This window comes from Lynx rufus, unplaced genomic scaffold, assembly GCF_022079265.1.
Source record: "Lynx rufus isolate CCGP_SWC_20201006 ecotype Redwood Valley unplaced genomic scaffold, mLynRuf1.p SCAF_14, whole genome shotgun sequence".
Lineage (NCBI taxonomy): Eukaryota > Metazoa > Chordata > Mammalia > Carnivora > Felidae > Lynx > Lynx rufus.
In genome coordinates, this window is record NW_025814828.1 from 13,440,301 (window position 1) to 13,461,143 (window position 20,843).

The window sequence follows — 20,843 nt, forward strand, 5'->3', positions numbered from 1 at the left end:
TGACCATCCTCTAAGCACAGGTACCTCTAAAAGACAAATCTTACTGCCCAGTTCCTCAGGCCAGTCCTGAGTTATGGTGGGAAAATAATGGAAAAACCTGGGCATGTGTGTAAAGAGCCCTAAGTGCTCTCTAGACCTGTTTTGGCCAACCAAGTCCCCATACCTGTGCTAGCCCAAGGGAAAACCCATTAAATTAACTAGCAAATGGCACTTATGGGCTTGGGAGTTGACAATCTCAGCATGAATGTGGACTGTGCCACTTAAGAATTGTGTGACCGTGGCATGTTAATTGGCATCATGGAACCTCAATTAAAACACAGATACTAATACTTAGCTCACAGGACTTTTTGGGTAAAGATTAGTTGGGACAATAGATACAAAAGCGCCTAACATATACAGTTGGTGTGCAGTAAAATATTATTGATCTAATAGCCAAAAACTGGCAACAGCTCTGTCCTTGAACAGGTGAATGGTGAGACAAACCATGGTGCATACAGACCATGGAATACTACTCAGCAATGGAAAGGAAGGAACTACTGCTACATACAGAACTTAGATGAGTCTGCAGAGTGCTGTGCTGAGAGAAAAAATATTCTAAAAGACTACATCATTATGATTCCAGTTATATAACATTTTTGAAATGACAGCATTTTAGAAATAGCGAACAAATTAGTGGTTGCTAGGGGTTAGGGATGGCATGGAGAGGTGAGAGAAACGTGGGTGTGGTTATAACAGGGCATCATAAAGGAGTTTTGTGGTAATGAAACTGTTCAGTATCTTGACTGTGTTGGTGGATACACAAACCTACACATGAGATAAAATTTCTTAGAACTACACACACACACACACACACACACACACACACACACACAACTGGAGAAATCCAATTAAATTCTGTGGATTGTATCAATATAAATGTCCTGGTTGTGATATGTAGTATTATAGTTCTGTAAAATGTTGCCATGGGGGGAAACTTGATAAAGAGTTGACAGGATATCTCTGTATTATATCTTACAACTTCATGTAAATCTACGATGATCTCAGTACAAATTTCAATTAAAAATACTACCCATCTGTAAGTATTACATTGGATTACAAGAAGCACTATTTAATAATAAGCTCAATTTAATAACTTAGGGAAAAAAAAGAAAGACACTGCCTCATTAAATCTATTTATAGATTGCAGAATAGGTCCTGACTTGAGAAATATTCCAATGTGTGTGAGTGTGTGTGTGCGTGGAGGGGGAGAAATTACAACTGAAATCAAGGAAATATGATAGTTTCTAGCAGCTTCTCTACCCTCCCCCAACTTCCATCTTCTATTTCTCTTCTTTCTGGTCTCTCTTCATATACCCAAGGCTCTCATTAAGCCTACTTCCCAAAGAAAGGAAAAACCAAGTCACACGAATGTGTTGCTGACTTGATTAGTTAATTAATTTACTGTTTCTCCTTCAACTCTGCCCACCCCACCACCCAAGTCATCTTTGAGCCATTGTATAGTGACTTGTATATAGTTATTAAATATTTGATGAAGCTAACGAAAGGACTTTAAAAGGGAATCACTGCTTGGGGTAATTCGTAAGCTAGAACAATAACTCGGTCATGGTAAATTGTTCAGCACCTTGGCACCTGGTCGAGGAAGATAGTTAGGGATGAGACCTTTTCTGGCTCTGTTCAAATAGAGCAACAGAACTTCCTGCCCAGTCTAATCTCATCTACACACAAAGCTCGTCTTTTCCCAACTATGTGTTCCAAGTTTTAAAAAAATCAGCCTAAAATTGTAAGGGCAAGTACACGTTGGGAAATCAAATTATCATTAACACAAATGTGACTTTTGGTGGGTGTTCTAGATCCATCAGATGATGATTGATGATGAGAATTTTGTCTTCTAATTCTAAATTTATGATCTTGCTTATACTATCCTGGGAAAACATTTTTATAATGTTGTATATTGTGTATTTGAGTTAATATTTAAAAATTTCTCTCCCTAGCTTCAAAATCCCCCACGGCATAATGATAATTAGCTTGAATTCAGATTTGTGCAAAATGCGATAAAAGTAACTCGATATTTTAATTATTGGCAAACCAATTTTTATTTTCTTAGAGTAGATACAATTAAAAATAGAAGCCACAACTTCTGATGACTGTTTTTCAACTTAGATATTAGGATAATGTTTTAAAATATTGTCCAAATATGTTTTCCCTCTTTTGCAGGTAGTTTTTACTAAAAAAAAGAAAAAAGAACTACTTGCTGTTCTTTTTTCATTAAGATTATGCCATAAGATTTAGGCCTGCTGTCCTGGGAGGAGGTAGATACAGCACAGGACAAATTAATCATTGCTTAGCTTTAAATTGCAACTGGATTTTTAAAAACCCTTACTGGGACACTAGTCTTCAAAGCCAGACTAACAAGGGAAAGAAAAGGATTTTTCTCCGGATTCCCAAAATTGGGCTTTTATAAGACAGAAACCAAAGCTCAGAAGGTTGACCATGGAAATGCCATAGAGAGGGAAGGATGAGGACACAGTGCAGGTGAGGGATGCTCCCTCACAGGAGAGGGAATGCTTTCCCAGTTCTAGGAGGGCAAGATGGTCACAGAAAAGAAGAAGCAAATGTCACCTTATCTCCCCATCCTTCCCACTCTCCAAATAGGGCATGGGGGCAGGAGTAAGGTCTGGTAGAAACACCCACATTGGCTTGGGAGAATCTGAAAGCACCAGGGTAAGGGGCCACCTCATCAGGAACATCCTGAATTAGTATGAACATCTCAGGGAAACCCATGGTAGCATTGTGTTTCATCCTCCTCGATAAGGGAGAAGTGAAGGAAGAGCAGCCTCATAGTCTTGTAAGAGTTCCTGGGCCCCTGACTTGGGCATGGAAGCACTGAGAGGGCAGATGCACTCGAGAAAGCCTGAGGGAAACTTGCTGAATTTGGGGACCTTGAAATGGAGGTGATGGCAAGGGCCACAATGACCAAAAGACCAGCCACTCCTCAGTAGACACCAGGGCAGGATACCAAGCAGCCTGGTGGGTCAAGCCACCCCCAGAGAACAGCAGGAGGATGAGGCCATGTTCCCTCAACCACAAAAATGTACCTAGTCACCATATTGGGGAAAAAAGAGGAGGAATAGTCTTCCATAGGGAGGCAGAACTCTGAAAAACTGTAACTTTCTGAAAGAAGCAATTAAAGCCAGAAGAAACTGAGATGTATATAATTAGCATCCTCAATGAAGATAGGAGCTCAAGAGCAAGAAGGAAAGAAAGTTGTATTTCTGTACATCCCAGTGTGTAAGTTGTAAATATGCACCCTGGTATACTTTTTAAAAAGTATAACTTATCCAAAGAAGAATGGACAAAGGAGTTGTGGCAAAAGCTGGAATAATGAGTTGGAGATGCTGAGGAGGTGGGGCCTTCTTTTGCTCTGCTTGCCTGACACATTCTTCTCCTGCTTGGCTCAAGGATGTTGACACACTGAGCCTGTTGCCTCCACAAAGCTGTAATTCACGTTCCTCAGGTAGGCTCCTCTCCACCAAAAGCCTTTCATTTCTCTCTGAAAGATGTCGTCTTTAGAGAGTATCTTCTTAGAGTGTCTATTTCAGAAGGCTTTCCCACTGCCCAGCCTGGTTGTAGTGGTCGTCCCTTGATGCATAACAAATCACCCCAAAACTTAGTGACATAAAACGACCACTTATTATGCTCACGGATTCTGTGGTTCAGGAGTTTGGACAGGGCACAGCGGAAACAGTGGGGCCTCAGAGGCTGATGGTGACTTGACAGCTGGGGCCTAGAATCATCTGCAGCCTTGTCCACTAAACATGCCTGGGACCGTAGCTGGGATTGTTGGCCAAAAGTCCCGTACATGACCTCTCTATGTAGCCTGGGCTTCCTCACAGTACGGTGGCTCAGTTTCAAGGAAGAGCATTCCAAGAAAGAGCCAGGTGGAAGATATATTGCCTTTTCTAATCTGGTCTTGGAAGTCACACATCACTTCTGCATTCTGTTCGTTGAGGCAGTTACAAAGGCCCACCCAGGTTCAAGGGGAGGGAAAATAGACTCCACCCCTCAATGGGAGAGCAGGAAGGATCTGGAAAAGCATATGGAACTGGAAATATCATTAAGGCCATTTTTGGAAAATATCATCTGCTTCACAGATCCGTTCCCTTTCTCAGTAGAAGATTAGAAGCCATTGGACACCCTTGACCCCATTTCTTCTTCACCCTGTCATTTACCAGGGTCTTATTCCACATTCTTCCCGTTTTCCAGCCTCTTCCAAAAAGAGTATTCTTTTGTGTGTCTCAGGGCCCACTCTCCCCTCCATCCCCTTGATCCACCACTCCCCATCCAACCTGCCACGGTTCTTCTCCTATAATAAAACCCACTTGCTTATGCAGGTCTCACATGGCCCTCTTCACATCCTCCTGTGAGAATTGCGGCTTGGGAAATTGATGCAAAAAATGCTGATAATCTGGCTACTATTACTGCTGTAAGAAACTGCCCTTCATCTCTGCCGGGAGTCTTGTGTCTTCTGCCAGCATCCATAAAACTGTGACAGGCTAGCTTGTTAGTTAGTAAGGATGGTAAAATCTTAGACCTTTTGCAGTTCCTGACACGTACTTTGTGCCAAGTGCTTTCACATACAATATAGCTAATCTTCACCATAACCCTGCGATGTATGTGTGAAGAGCCCCATCTTCTAGATAAGGAAACAGATTCCTAGAGGTTTAGAAACTTTCCCAACTTAGTAGGAAGGTTTGGATTTGAACTCAGGGCAGTCTGTTTTGAAAGCTGTGTTTTTCCACAGTTCTGTAGCAATCCTATGGCTATAGCCACTATGCTTCAAGGAAAGAATGAGCCTTGTTTACTTAATCACCTGCTGCACAGGACAAAATCATTCCAAAAATAGCCTTCTACTTGACTTGTGAAGTCTTTGGAGATTCAGGGCTATTTGAAACAAAAATCTGACTCCTTAATATATCTCATTTCTTTGCGGCTTTTTACATATATTTTCTCTGTTATTGCAAAGTTCCACATGGAATTTGAGAATCTGGCAGTTGGTCATTTTTCTCAAGGAAAAGAAACATTAAGACATTTGTTCTTGGAAAAATCAATCTGTGTATGTGACATGTATACCAACACATATATACAATGGAGCAATCTATTCAGGATTTATTTTTATATAGAGGAATGCTGTTATGCAAATATACATAGACTCATTCTATGGTTTAAAGACATTTTCTACATGGAGAACAAGGAATGGCAGGAAGGAGAGGGGACGGAAAGAAAGAGACAGACTTGCACGGACACACAGAACAAATCTACCTTCCCTAGGCTCTTTTAAATGTCTTTGATGATTTGAAAGCATATTTGACATTCTAACTCCACCTTTAGAAGTAGAGCTCCAAATGCTAGTGAATACCTGTTGTGGCTTTTTGCCATCCACATTACTGGAATTCCACAGTAGCATCAGAGCCCCTTTATTGAAGAAACTGAATAAAATAAGCAACAACATCTGAAGCCCCCTAAACCCCAAATCCACTTTTAAAACTATCCTAGAGGGGCGCCTGAGTGGTTCAATCAGTTAAGCACCCGACTCTTGATCTTGGCTCAGGTCACGATCTCACATCAGGCTCTGTGCTGTCAGTGCAGAACCTGCTTGGGATTCTCTCTCTCCTTTTCTCTCTGCCCCTCCCCTGCTCATGTATGCAGTCTCTCTTTCTCCTCCCCCCTCAATAAATAAACATTAAAAACATCCTGAAATTATTTCCCCCCTGGCATTGGTGATGACAGATCAGATTAATAGCGATGGTATGTCTTGCTGACTGCTACTCCACACTTTGGAGTATGGGCAGCTTCCAAGGCTCAGGTGCCAGGAAAATAAAAGGAAGGTCAGGGGTCACTTGGCCTCATACTTAAGCCCTGAACTCAAAAGCATCTGCTGAAGGCGCCACATGCTTTCCCATCCCCCTCTAGCCCATAGGCTCAAGTCTGATTTCACCATGTTCACCAGAGCCCCCTGGTTTAATTAGCATAACTGTGGCTGTGAGAGCACATGGCAAAGATTACGGTTTCCATGACCTCACTGATTCTGGAAAACACTGATATTTCAGAAAATATATGTATTCTTTCCTTCTGGGATTAAGAACAAATCTAATAACATACACAGGACGCCGCCTCTGAGTTTTCTCTTCCATCCTCCAACCCCTAAGCACTGATCCTCTTTTTCCCTTTACCACAACCAAATTCAAGAATCCATTTAAATGAATTCAGAGTTTAAAAGGCACAGACATGGGCTGCTTATCAATGTGATCCATTGTCTCCTGCACCCCCCTTTTTGGAAATGACTATGCGGTGTCTAGCCTATAATGTGTAGGACCTACCTTTCCCCAACAACCCCATTTGGGGTTGGTAACTTTTTCCCTATGTAATTCCCCTCTTTATGAGCTGCTGTAGTGGGAAGGAGCAAAAGGAGCTCCTCTTTAGCAGACTCTGTTGGTTTCCTGTACATATCTCTTGAACTCTACCATTTCAGAGTGTTCCCACTGACTTCCAAATGGCAGCATCTACATCTCTGTGCCTGATGGTTGTTTCTTGGACAGTGGGGCCGCTATGCTCCCATATGTGGCAGGCTTGTAGTGCCAAGGAATTAACACCCCTGAGAACAGCCTTCAACTGATGTCTCTTGGCTGTAGGGGTATGAGTACCTCAGCTCCTTTTCCCCTCATGTGGAGTAAATCTGAGACCTGTGTTTTACACCATTCCCCAGAGCTGCCTTATGGGATTAATTTCCAATTATCTATTGCAGATAGATGGCTTGATAATGTACTCCGTACTGGATGCCTTCCCTTCTCCGAATCACTTTTCCACTCTCCTATTCATGTTCCCCAAATCTCCCAAGTAAACTACTTGCACTGAACTCTCAGGAGAACCCAAACTCAGGTACCCTCTAAAAATTATATAATACCATTAAGGGAGCTTCCCTTAACCCATTCACTGAAAGAGCAAGGAAGCCTGGGTTAATGATTTTGATACCCTTTATAGGCTCCAACAGAGAGAAGAAACTCTGGCAGTTTCATATGAAGAAATGCATTAATTTTAGCTTTCCATTGATTACTTTACTCAAAACAAGTGAAGCAGTCCTGGTTGATTTGGATAGTTTTTAAGTGCTTTCTTACCGTTTGGCTTGTCTACTTTGCCCACTTTTGTGTCTCCCAGTAGATAAAGTCAAAAGTATTTCTGTGATGAGAATAGTCCATTGCCTTTATATATAAGGGGTCTGCGTTTCAATGACAACTCTCCCATTTATGGTGTAACTGGACATGTTTTAAAATTCTTTAGTTCAGTTGTCTCTAAATTCAGGGCAAAATGTCTATTAGGTTCTTCATTCATCAAATATTTTTGAGCACCTAGTGCATACTGGTTTTGTACTAGCTCCCTGAGGTATAGTCATGAATAGAGTTTCTTCCCTCATGACTCTCACAGCATAGATGTTGTGGGTTCTGAAATAAGACAGCCGGGCTTCAGATTCTGCTTCCACTAGCTCCATGACCTCACTAAACTTTTGTTTTTCTATGTCTACTGGGACCAATTTCCTCACAGGGTGTGAGAATTAATATCTATGGTCAAGGTAAAGCATACAGTACATTGTTCCCAGTATATAGGAAATGTTCAATTAGTGGGTAAGACATAAGAGGATTACAATAGTTAATATTTATTGAGTGTTTACTATATTCCAGTCACTGCTTAAACATTTCAAATGCATAAACTCGTTTAGGTCACCCAAGAACCTCTAGTGGTAGACACTATTCTTTGCTATCTTTATCATCCCCATGTTACAAGAAAAGAGGTACTGAAAGGCCAGGTAGCTGGTCAGAGGTCACATAGCTAATATACAGAGCTAGGATTTGAAGCTAGCTGGTCTGGATGCAGAACCCACACTCTTAACCTTCCTCCTTCACTTCTTGAGGTGTGGTTCTTGGAGTAGCTTGTTAGAAATGCAGAATCCTGGGCGGACCCCAGATCTACTGACTCAGAATCTGCATTTTAACAAGATGCCCAGGTGATTCATATGCATATTACAGTTGGAGAAGGACTGCTGTACCCTATGCCAGTTGGCCTTTGATGACCTAAGGGCTTATATGCTTTTAGAGCAAAAGTCTAGGAATGCCTGAATAATAATTAATTAAGATAATTAAGTAAAATATAATGTACCTTATCTGAAAGTCATTGGCGTATAGGTACTTAGTAAACACTAAAACACATACACACGCACATACACACACTACCCACAAACATGTCACCTTTGTAACCTGAGCATATAGCAGTGACTTCTGTTCCTCCCCTACCGCAGCTGCCCCACAGGTGTCTCCAGTCCTAACTCATTCTGCATTGGCCATCAGCCATTAGGAATTATTGCTGACAGCCATGTTCCCTCTCACCTTGATGCTTCAGGAAGGAATTTGCATAGACATAATTGGCTTGTTTTGTTTTCTTCCCTTCTTTGTTGTCATGGTTACTCAGTTCATTTGCATCTTCAAGCTTCTTTCAAATTAACCTGAAAACCACCCACTGTCTCCTTCAGAGGCAGAGTCCTAATTCCCAGGGGTCTGGGTGATGGTTTTAGATGAAGGTACCTCCTAAGTAGAAACAAATTTTAAGATTCAGCCTGAAACCACAATTCATCTGGAGATTTCCTCTTCAGATCTGGTTGGAGCTCTGGATCTTGCATACATACATGTCTCAGTGGCAGAGATTGTGTCCGAAAGCAGAAAAGAAGTCATTATTGTAATGACTCACTGCAGAGACTGTAGGGAGAAGGCACACTTCTGGAGGCAATTCCATTTTTACAATGTGGAAAAAAGAAGTTTAACTCATTAAGCCTTTATCCCTGATGATGTCAGTCATAAAAGAAACTCAAAGTTCCTTGGCCATCCCTCACTTACTTACCCTAGTCTCTGGATTCCTGTTTCAGTCATCTGCTGTAACCAAACCACTCAAAAACTTAATAGCTTAAAACACCAACCATTTTATTATTTCACACGATTCAATGGGTTGAACAGGCTAACCTGGATTGTTCTTTTGCTCATGATGTCAGCTGGGGCAGCAGTTATCAAGGGGCTTGACCGGACTAGAATATCCAACATGGCTTGCTGATATGGCTGGCAGTTAATGCAGGCTTTTGGAAGAAAATTCCAGTGGACAGTTGACCAGAGTTCTTTGGTTGCCTTCCATGTATCCTCTCCATATGGCTTGGACTTCTCACAGAATGGTAACTGAGTCCCAGAAGGGAGTAAATAGTCCAAAGAAAGAAGTACTCTTGGTCAAGGGGCAGCACTGATTCAGGGGGAGGATAAATAGGCTCTCTACCTCTTGATGAGCATGCACGGAAGGCAGGAGTTGGGGAATCCTTGGAGACAAGCTTACACACACCCCTTCCTGACATTTTGGTCTATCTTTTCCCAATTCCTTAAACTTTTCTACTGCGTCCTCTGGACTTCTTGTTCGGTCATCAACAAAATTCCTTCTATTGTGAATCTCTTCTCTGCATATTTCTTTTACCTTCTTGCTCTATATGGAACCTGACTTTCCCTTGAGGACACAGCTTTTCCTGCCACCTTCTCAGATGGTGGCTATATTCTCTCCCGTGTTCCTCGTATCTCTAACCTGGAAGGTGGGATAGGTACTTTTCCTTGCTATTTCTTTCTTTTTTATATATATAAAGTTTTTTTAAATGTTTATTTACTTTTGAGAGAGAAAGAGACAGAGCGTGAGCAGGGCAGGGGCAGAGAGAGAGGGAGACACAGAATCTGAAACAGGCTCCAGGCTCTGAGCTGTCAGCACAAAGCCCGATGCAGGGCTCGAACTCATGGATGGTGAGATCCTGTCCTGAGCCGAAGTCAGGCACCCAACCGACTGAGCCACCTAAGCGCCCCTCCTTGCTATTTAGTTCTAGTTTCCACATCATTCTCTCTTGTTCCTCACTCATACCACCCCATACCCATATTTGAATGTCAAGTCATCTGACTCTACCACCCACCACTCTTCCTGGTTACAGTCATCAGCCAACCCTGTGTCATTTTCTCTCTCTCCTCTAAAATTTCACTCTAATATTGTTCTCATCTTGATTCTTGGGGGTTTCCATATCATGTCAATAACCTTTCCAACGTTCTACTGTCTGTACTTTGACTTTCCTTCTTCTAGCAATTTTGTCTCTCTCCTCCTCAGCCACAAATTCTCATAACCATACAGTTGAATTCCTTCATCTCCTTCATAATCTCTGTTCTTCCAAGGCACCAAGTCCAAGCAGTTGTTTTGATTCTATGAAAAGTAGATTTGGGGCATTACAAAATTACCCACAATACCCTTAATGCAGAATGGCTTTAGCCAGTTTAGTTAAGAGCTGCTTAACAGAGATGAACAGTAACCCCCAATAGTGTGCTCAACACTGGAATGAAGAAACCTGCTAAATCCGCTGGGACATAGTGTAGGGCATAATGCAATGGGAATCATTTAGAGGCAAAAGGGCTGGGCTTGAGACCTACCTTTGTTTCTTGGGTGTTGTGGTTTGTTGGGCAAGTTACTTAATTTCTATGAGCATCATCAGTTTTCTTGTATAAAACTATGTAAGACATTCAGTTGAATCTACCTCATAGGATAGCTTTGAGGATTAAGTAAAATATATATGTGACATTCATTTGTAAATTGTAAAGGACCTTACAGTGTGATTATTTATGTTAACTTGTGCCAAAATTTTGTCTGAAGGATGGTGTGATAGCCACAGTTTCAATAAGAATACCTCCATTTTCATAATAAATAAAGGTATACTTGAAAGCTTTCCCAGGGAGAGTTTGTTGTAAACTGGTTCTGAAAGATTTTGATACCTGTTCCTAATATCCAGTACTGTCACTTCTGTTCATTTCTGGGAAGCTCATTTTATGACAACTATCTTAGAGCTTTATTATATTTCTTTGAACAAACATTTATTAAGGGTATTATATGCCAGGCACTGTGCTAGGTGCTAGATAAACTAGATGGGCAAAAATTGACACGGTACCTACCCTCATGGAGCCTTTAGCAGGAGTAATCAGTAGTCTCACAAGTGCAAGAAAAGCTGAAAAGAAGATGTACTTAATCCAGAAGGGCCTACATTAGGTAGATCTGATTTAGTCAGAATGTTGAGGTTTCCCTGAGGAGCTAAGATCTGATGGAAAGTAGGAATCAATTAGATGAAGAGGAGAGTAATATCAATTTCTTATGGATGCTAGAACACATTACCACAAACTTAGTGGCTTAAGACAACACAAATCTATTATCTATGGTTTTGGAGGTCAGAAGTTCTAAAATCAAGCTTTCAGCTAGACTGCATTCCTTCTGGAGGCTCTAGGGGAAAGTCCATTTTCTTGTCTTTTCCACCTTCTAGAGGCTACCTACATTACATTCCTTGGCCTTTGGCCCCTTCCTTCATCTCCAAAGCCAACAGCATAGTATCTTCCAATCTCTCTCCTCTATGACCTCTATTGTCATCATTGTATCCCCTTCTCTGATTCTGACTTTTCCGCCTACCTCTTTCTTTTATAAGGCCACTTGTGATTACATTGAGCTCACCCCAATAATCCAGAATGTTCTCCCCATCTGAAAATACTTAGCTTAATTACATCTACAAGGTCCCTTTTGCCATATAAGGTAACATATTCATGGATTCTGGAGATAGGACATGAACATCTTTGGAGGATTGATACCCTGTCTACCACAGGAGTATTCTAAGTGAGAGGGACAACATGTGCAAAAGCCCTGGGATTGGACAGAGCATTTCAAATAAAAGGTACTGAAATCAAGTCACTGTGGCTGGAGCCTAGAAGCTACAGAGAGGGTGGGCCATGAGGAGACTGGAGAGATAGACAGGGACTATATAGGACCTTTTAGGCCATGTGAAATAATTTTGCCTTGAGCCCTGAAGCCATGGGAAAACATTGATAGGATTTCAGCAGAGAAGTTGACAGGCTCATATTTATACTAAAAAAATAAATTTTTTTGACAGAGAGAGAGAGAGAGCACAAGTGAGTAAGGGGCAGGGGAGGGGGAAGAGAGAGAGAGACTCCCATGAGGGGTGGGGAGAGAGAGAGAAAGAGAGAGAGAGAAGCAGGGCTTACCCAGGGCTCATGTTTTACCCAAAGTGGAGCTCGTGCTCACCCGAAGCAGGGCTCAAGCTCACTCAATCTGGGACTCGAACTCATGAACTGTGAGATCATGACCTCAGCCAAAGTCAGATGCTTAACGACTGAGCCACCAGGCACCCTGACACTGAAAAGATAATTCTGCTGCATAGTATGGAGAATGGACTGGAAGGGCTAGTAACTGAGGTGAACAATGATAACAGTTTGTACTAGCTGCAAATGGAGAGAAGTGGAAGGATGGGAGAGGTATATAGGAGGAAACTCAACAGAACTTGGTAATACTTGGTCATGAGGCTTCAGCAGAGGGAGGAGTGAAGGATGCTAAGAATAACTAATTGGCTTCAGTTCTGCATCCCCTGGATGGTGATGGTGTAATTCATCAAGATAGGGAAAATATAATAAACAAGAACTAGGTTTGTTTTGGACACTTATGAATTTGGTTTGGATTGCTTGGTTTGGGGTGCCCTTGAGACATCCATCAGGAGGTAGAGGTCTGGAGCTCAGAGGGAAGCTCTAGGATAGAGAAGAAGTTCATGATCCATTATTATGTAAATGTATGAGGTACAGGTTTAGATAAGCTTGTTTTAGGAAGATTGTGAAGGGGAAATGGTCAAGGGCCAGGTATTGAGGATCTCCACAATCTAATAGCTTGGTAGAAGAGAATAAACCTACTCCAGAGATAGAAAACTAAGAAAAGTAGGAAGAAGAACAGCAAGGTTTTGTTTCATGAAGCCAAGAGAAGTGAAGATTTTAATAAATAGTGAGTGGCTCACAATGATTAAATCTTTTATGAAGTCAAGTCAGAGGAGAATGGAAAATGTCAATTGAATTTAATGACATTATCCAGTAAATTCCTCAAAAGTGTAGGACTGCCTAAGCTCATATATATATATATATATATATATATATATATATTTTTTTTTTTTTTTTTTTTTCTGTTCTTGAGATGAAGAAACAGAGTTACACTAGAAGAAAATAACTTAATCAAGGTGAAATCACAGAAACCTGAACTGGGTGTGACCAGTTTCTGAATTTTGGGTATCTATAACACCAGACTGAGCTCATGGCCCTCCTCTTTTCTTCCTCAAGGTCCAAAGGAATTACAAGAAGTGCAGCCCTCTGTACACAGTTGGCACTCAATAAATATCTGTTGATTGGTTACATGAGCAACCCATGCATTTCTTCCTAACATATATTCATCTTGTCCACAGTAATTAGCAGTTCTTACCCATGTATTGCCTCAAGGTCCTGATTCATAAGCAAACAAAACTGTCCTATTCATTGAAGTGTGCTTTTTGTAAACCACAGTAGCTCTTATGTTCTCACATACCTGAGAGATTATTTTCCTATTGTGTGCCCTTGGTAATTTTCTTCTTGTGTGCAAAATGTTTAGGAACAGTTCTTTGGGTGGACAAAATGAAAAGTATTTTTTTTAATTAAAGAAGGTATTTTCACTTTGGGAGAGATGGAGGTAGGGCACCAGGAGTTTGAGCTCCCAGCCTGGCTTGGAAAATCATCGTGAACTACCTTCCTGCCAATTGCCTTTTCTTTTTGAAAAAATGGGCTCATGGCAGTTGCTGCAGCAGAAGGCAACAAAGAAATGTTATGAAAAGAAAATGAAGCTCTGTGTGTGTGGGTGTGCGTGTGTGCGCACACGTGCATGAATAATTTGGTACTTTAAGAGTGAAGCAAATATACCAGCATTTTCACTCCTGTTTTTTCAAAAAAATTTTTTAACGTTTATTTATTTTTGAGAGACAGAGAGACAGAGCATGAGTGGGGGAGGGGCAAAGAGAGAGGAAGTCTCAGAATCCCAAGCAGTCTCCAGGCTCCGAGCTGCCAGCACAGAGCCCGACATGGGGCTCAAACTCTTGAACTGCAAGATCATGACCTGAACCAAAGTCGGATGATTAACTGACTGAGCCACCCAGGCACCCCTTTAAAAAAAATAATAATGTTTATGTATTTACCATTTTCACTCCTACACTCAATGGAGCTGATGCACATATGTGCAAGTTGTATACAAGAATGTTTATAGCAGCACTATAGCCAAAAGCCCCAAATTGACTTAAAAGCCCCAAAACTCATTGTATCAGTTAGCTTCAACTGCATAACAAATCTAAAACTTACCAGATTCCAAAACGGGAACCTACAATGATTCTGCAGGTAAGCAATTTGGACTAGGCCCATTTGAGTGGTTTTTCTGCTCTGAGCTAAGTAAGATCAACAGAGTCTCATGTAAATCAGAAAACTTTCCAGCAGAATATAAACTATTTACTGGTTGTTGTCATAGGTTACTACATTTTGGGTTGTTTGCTATATAGCAATATACAAAGCTACTATAGTTTTTAGTCTTAAAGGGCATAGGCAAGTTTCTCAAGTTCCTAGAGTAAAAGGTGTAGTAATTATTTCCCTCCAGTTTCCATTCCCCTTTGCTTAAAGGTAGACACATGTTCTTGAACACAAACAATGGTGGAAACTGCTGAAATTTTACTGGTTGAATTTATTTATGGGCTACTCTGAAATCAAATTATTTTCTCAAATGCAGTATCCTGCCAATTTATACAAATATGCTGCCTTTGAGCTTTATAAAAACCTTTAAAACAGGGTTTCTCCACTTCAGTACTATTGGCATCTTGGACTAGATAATTCTTGTTGTCCTGTGCCTTGAAGGATGTTGAGCAGCATTTCTGGTCTTAACTCACAGATGCCAGTGGCAGCCCTCCTCCCATTGTGACAACAAAATGTCTCCAGACACTGCCAAATGTCCCCTAGAGGCACAGATGCTTCTGGTGGAAAACCACTGTTCTAGAAAACCTGTTCAGGAAACACCAACTTGGATACTACTCTGAAAACAGAGGAGTAACGATGAATGGGTGACAGTGAAGCAAGTGAACAGGTAGGGAGAAGAGGAATGGATGTTTATTTGGCCCCAACCATGCATGTTGCTAATGTCATTAATGTCTCACAGCAACCTTGTGAAGAAGTAGCCATCACCTTGTCATGTAGACGAGGAACTAGAGGCTTAGGGAACATAAGTTAACATTTGACTATCGTGAGGTGGATCTGGTGATCCAGCCAAAGTCTGTCTGACTCCAGTACCCATGCCCTTGCTACCATAAATCCAAGGCTACTTCTCACTTAAGCCAGGAAGAGTCAGAGATGTCCTGGAGCAATTGTGCAATAATGGCTGCTGGTCCCAAGGAGGGAACACAGGCTCTTCCTTAATGAGCTAAAAAAAGTCAGCACCCAAGGTCTGATGAGCATCCACAGCAAGGGTGAGACTCAGGCAGGATTCCAAAGCAGTATTTCACTCATCATCACAGCTTTAGGTCACAGAATCTTCTCTAGGCCCGAGTAGGACATAGAGGACTATTACCAGTTTAGGATAGGGGAAGTGTGGACAATTTGAAACCCACCAATAATGCCCACATCTCACTTAACTCTGTAGTTCTCTTTAAATGATTTTTTAATCTTTAAAAAATTGATTTAACATATTTTAACAGACAATGCTGCATACACATAATACAAAGTTTAAAAGATGCAAAAAAAGACAATCAAGTATAAGTTTTCTTCCTATCTTTATCCCCCAGATTCTTATTTTCCATCCCATTTTTTTGTATATCCTTTAAGAAACACTCTATATATAGCCAAGCAAATATATGAATCTTTTAAATTAATGGCAGCATAGTATACACATTATTGATCATCATAACACTCCCCCTGCTTGCTTGCTCTCATGTGCGCTGTGTGTTTGTGTGTGTATATGCAATGTACATAGGCAAAGACATAGATGTCTGTATGTCTGTCTATCTATCTTGGAGCATCTTTCATATCAGTACATGAATATCTGTCTCATTCTTTTTAATGTTGCCTAGTATTCTATATTAGGAATATGGCATAATTTGGTAAGAACAATCTTCTAGTGATAGACGTTTATGTTGTTTCCACTCTCTTGCTATTACAAACAAAGCCACAATGAAGAGCTCTGTACATACTTTTCCCACATGTGTAACTTTATCTGTTCACTCAGTTTTATTTCATAACCTTTCATTTCCTTCTTTTGCCTGCAGTTGGAGGAAATAGAGCATCTGAACAAATATCAAATATACAATTAACCTTGATAAATCAAGCCTCAGAAGTAAAAATTAAAAGGCGCCTGATCACACATGGTAAGTTCAATTATTATGTCACCTGGCTTCGGAGGCCCCAGATTCCTCATCTAGAAACTGCTAATGGAGGATGGGACCTCAGATATTCTTTAATGTGTCCCTCCCCCATGTTTTTGCATTTAAGGCCATTGAGACCCCAAGATGCTTATAAATAGTAGAGCTCAGTTAGATTGAAATGTTGGTCTTCCAAGTTCCAATTCTATGCTCTTTTTAAATACCCAGGCATGGTGCCTTTCCCAGCCCTAATATTTTGAAACTGAAAAAAAATTATCATTTAAGCCCCAAACCGATTGTGTCCACCTCTGCCTTCTAAAGTGGTAGCGTAATTCACGGCAATGAAGAACTAAGTCTCTGCTCTCTTCATGAGAGGGACTATGGAGTGAGGGAGGAGGCAAGGATAGATAGTTCAAAACCTCTGTCAGTGGAGTATTTGGCCCATTTTGTAACAAAATCTACAATAACGATGTGCAGCAGCGGCTGCCCACCTGAGTACAAGTGTAGAGTGCTAAAAGACTTTGCATAACATTGAGGGAATAGGATTTTCAGGGAGACCTTGAGATGATAATCCCCAAACCAGGTAAGCAAGGAGTTTTAGAAGACAAGCAGCAAGGCTAAAGAACATGGAGGGGTACCCTAAATATTTTATAAAGATGAAAATGTCTGATAGTCAATTTTAGGTTGTTTGGCCTTGTTGCAGTATAAACTCAGACTTTTAGTAAAGTCAGCTTTACACACAAATGTCTTCAGTGAATGGTTCTAGGATTGTTTCAACTCTACCAGGTCAGGTACTGGGTTGGTATTGTGTGATTCTCTGTTTTCTCCCTCAAATTGAAGGCTGCCATCGCCCTGTGTGAGCCACTCTTTAAAATACCTTAAAATTCAGGGTAGGAAGACAAGGAATGGAGAAAAGTGTTCTTGTAATGGGGAGAAGAATCTTTCCTAGGAGACTTTACCTCTCTTTGGCCGGAATTACTCTCATTTCTATACCTAGCTACAAGGTGGGTTGAGAAGTGAGTACCCCAGTACCTCACTGAACGACTTTAATTCATTCTTGAAAGCCCTGCCACTAAAATGGAAAGCTGTTGATTTTTTAAAAATTCCACTAATTTTAATGGGAGAATTTACAATATGTTCTATCCCAATTCCAGATACCCAAATAATTTTCCCAGATAAGAAAATATATCAAGTAAAAAATGAAAAAAAAGTTTCACAGGAAATTAAGAACAATTTGCAAGTAAATAAATATAGTTTGTACACAAAATGTAATGTAGAAAAAGTAGACTCAATAAGAATGGTGGCGGAGAGGGTCAGGGAGTCATTCTTTGGAAGGTAAATTTTTTTGTCTACACCACTTGTTTCATCAGCTTTCCAACTTTGGGAAGAGGGTTCAAGGTTATTTTGTACTCTAACTGCATTTAAATATAAAGTTATAGCTTAGAAAGTAACCTTTAGTACAAAATAAAAGATAAACATAAGAGTGTTTTGAAACGTGTAAAATTGCACACACACAAAGGCTACAGAGATGTAGATGATACCTCTTCATCTACACTTGGTGTCCATGTGCAAAGCAGAACATTTTGGGCTCATTCAACATGATGGTCAATTCAAATGTGTTCCATATGATGTGCTCCGACAAGTAAATGTATGATGAGTAAAATTGGTGAGTGTGACTTAGCCTGAAACTGAAATGATGTCATATCGCCTCTCATAGTATATTTGTTTAGGATGTTTTGGTGGTGAAAATCAATGTATTGGGGGAAAAAGGAGTCATTGTTCAAAAAGTGGTACAACTTTTCAAGAGCCATTATGACAAAAAGTCATTAACTGAGCAATCATCATGTGAGTTAAGTCTGTACCTGGAAAGGGGGAATGGAACTGTCTCAACTGGTTTCTCATTTATCATACTCACCCTCTAAGCCTGGGCACATTGCCAACCCAAACTAAATTAGAGTGAGTATCTTCTCCTAGAGAAGGGGGTGGCTATTGGATAGGCCACTAAGCGTGTCTGCCACAAGATATCTATTCCCTTTTGAGTTCCCTGGAAAATGTGCATTATGCAAAGAGGTAACTGAGGTTGGTAATACGACTTATATATAATTTTAATCAAAGAGTTAATAGGTCATTGTGGTTCTTAAAAATACTTCACTGGCAAGCAACTGATGGCCAGTTGCTTGTGCAGAGTCCTCAGTATCTCCGAGACAGACAATAACCACTGTCCACAGAAAAAGGAGCATTTGACACTTGTCTTGAAATCTGAAGATCTGTCTGTGGCATTGTCCCTCTAGCTACCCAAAGTGGCATGCACATTCTGCTTATCAGGCTTGGTGAAGCCCCCAGTGACCATCTCCTGATGGCATTCATCATGAGTATGAAGCATACTCCAAATCACTTTCCAGATGATCAAACTTGGAACTTTCTTTTCCTTGGACTCGCTGACTTTGAAATTGAGTTGTTGATTCAATGAGCCTTTACCGAGCATCTATTGTGAGTTATGCGCTCTTCTTGGCCCTGCAGAAAATTCAGAGACAAACCAGACGTGACCCTTCCCTCAAAGAGCTTATGGTCTAGTAGAAGTGATTAGACATAAATAACAATGGCAAAAGGTATAAAGTGGTATCTATACCATAAAAGTAGGACAGAAGTTGTTTCTGTAGAATAATTAGGAATATTTAGCAGTATCCTTAAATTTTTTCATGTCTGTGAACTAATCATTCAAATATATTTAACCTAGGGATCCCTGGCCCCCTAGGAAATCCACACATGAGCTTCAGGTAAATTTCCTTAAAGTATATGCAAAAGTGTGGTTATGTGTTTGATTGCATTGTTCTTGGGAGAGGATCCTTAATTTTGTCTAATTCTGAAATAAAAGCATTGTTAAATTCACTACAATACTCCCACTTCTAGAAACCTATCTTAAAGAAATAGTCAAACATGTAGACAAAGATTTATTATTAGGGATGTTTATTGTAGCATTAGGTATAATAGCATAAAATTGGAAACAACCCAGATATTAAACAACTGAGAATTAGTTAATTATAGTACATCTGCACAATGAAATTTATGTTCCTGTTGAAATGAGACATCAAAAAATTAACAACATGGAAATATGCTCATGATAAAATGTTAAAAAAAAAGACTGGATCCATGGTATGTTCTCGATTATGTTTCTTTTAAAAACTCATCAGAAAGGCTAACAGGATAACACAGGAAAATGTTAACAATGATTATCTCTCTGTGTTGTGGGATTGAGTGATATTTTTCTTTAATCTTTTCCATATTTCTCAACTTTTCTGCAATGAGCACAGATCACTTCACACATGAGAAAAAAATTAAAGTTATGTAAAAACTAGTAGAAATGTGGCATGGCAGTTCTTCAGTGAGATCTCTTTTATTGGGGAAATCAGAGGCCTCTTAGAGGAGCCTTCGAGTATAGCTTTGAATCATGGCTACAGCCTTGACCTTCTGAGGAGCTAGGGGAGGGCAGTCAAGCAGAGTGGTTGAAGATGTCAAGGGTTGAAGGAGAGAGAGCTCCATGTAGAAGCTGAGATGTGGTCGTGACCTAATCACTCCCCTGAGAAGTCCTGGAGCAGGGAGGGCTTGCCCACATTCAGACAAAACACCATTTTTGAGTGAGGGATGACTCCCAGGGCCTCTTAGGACCCCTGAGAAGTGGCCTACTGTCCAGAGACCCCCCGCATTCTGTGATAGAAAGTTCAACATGGGGTTACACTGGATAAATTATGGAAAGATAGGAGCAATCAAAAGTTTGGCAGGTGGACTTTTTTCAAGGGATTAGCCAGAAATTCCGAGAGTGGGATTGTAAAAGTCAGGGAAGAATAGCGAGAAAGCAAAAATATATATGTTTCTTTGTGATTTAAATTGTTTTGAAGCCAGATGTCTTAGTGTGAATCTGTACCTTTTAATCCCTTATATACCCAGAAGAAAACAAAAACTAGTAACAGATTGATTAATGCCATATGGTATAAGATTACGCTGCATAATGTTTGTTAGTACAATTTACTATATTCTACATTAGTTTAACTAGGCAATATTTTTTGAGGAACTGATTATACATTTTGACTCATTAATTCATTTGGTGAATAACACTTAAGAAATGAATGCAAAAAGGAAAAAATAGCTTTTGTGTAAAGTAGCTATTTTTTAATAACAGAAGAAAAAATATTACAAATCTGCTTATACAAGAGTTCAAGGGTACTTAAATATATTAAACAAAAGAAATGTATTATTGCCACAAAATCAACAGTTTATAGTTTCATAGTTGTATGGATATGTCAGTAAATTCAAGTTAGGAAAAAAGATCACAAAACTAGTATGTATAGATTGGTGGCATTTTGTTAAAACATATTTGTACAACATGGGGCCACAGTCTTAAGAATAGTAGATGCTATAAGGTTAAATGGAGTTGGGGGTCTATGCTGAATGGTTTAATTTTGACCAGGATCATCCCCATTTCTTTTTATGATCTCCCCTCTACTGAGGG

The 20,843-nt window shown here is 40.2% G+C and overlaps 2 long non-coding RNA genes across 2 annotated transcripts in view; one reads left to right on the top strand and one right to left on the bottom strand.

Moving 5' to 3' along the window:
- LOC124509387 (uncharacterized) overlaps positions 1–20,843 on the bottom strand; it is a 55,835-nt gene that overhangs the window by 12,840 nt on the left and 22,152 nt on the right. The window lies entirely within an intron of this gene.
- Positions 16,249–20,843, top strand: part of LOC124509386 (uncharacterized) — a 97,300-nt gene continuing 92,705 nt past the window's right edge. Inside the window, exon 1 of the long non-coding RNA XR_006961434.1 lies at positions 16,249–16,342. This is a non-coding gene — a long non-coding RNA (uncharacterized LOC124509386). The remainder of the gene's footprint in view (positions 16,343–20,843) is intronic.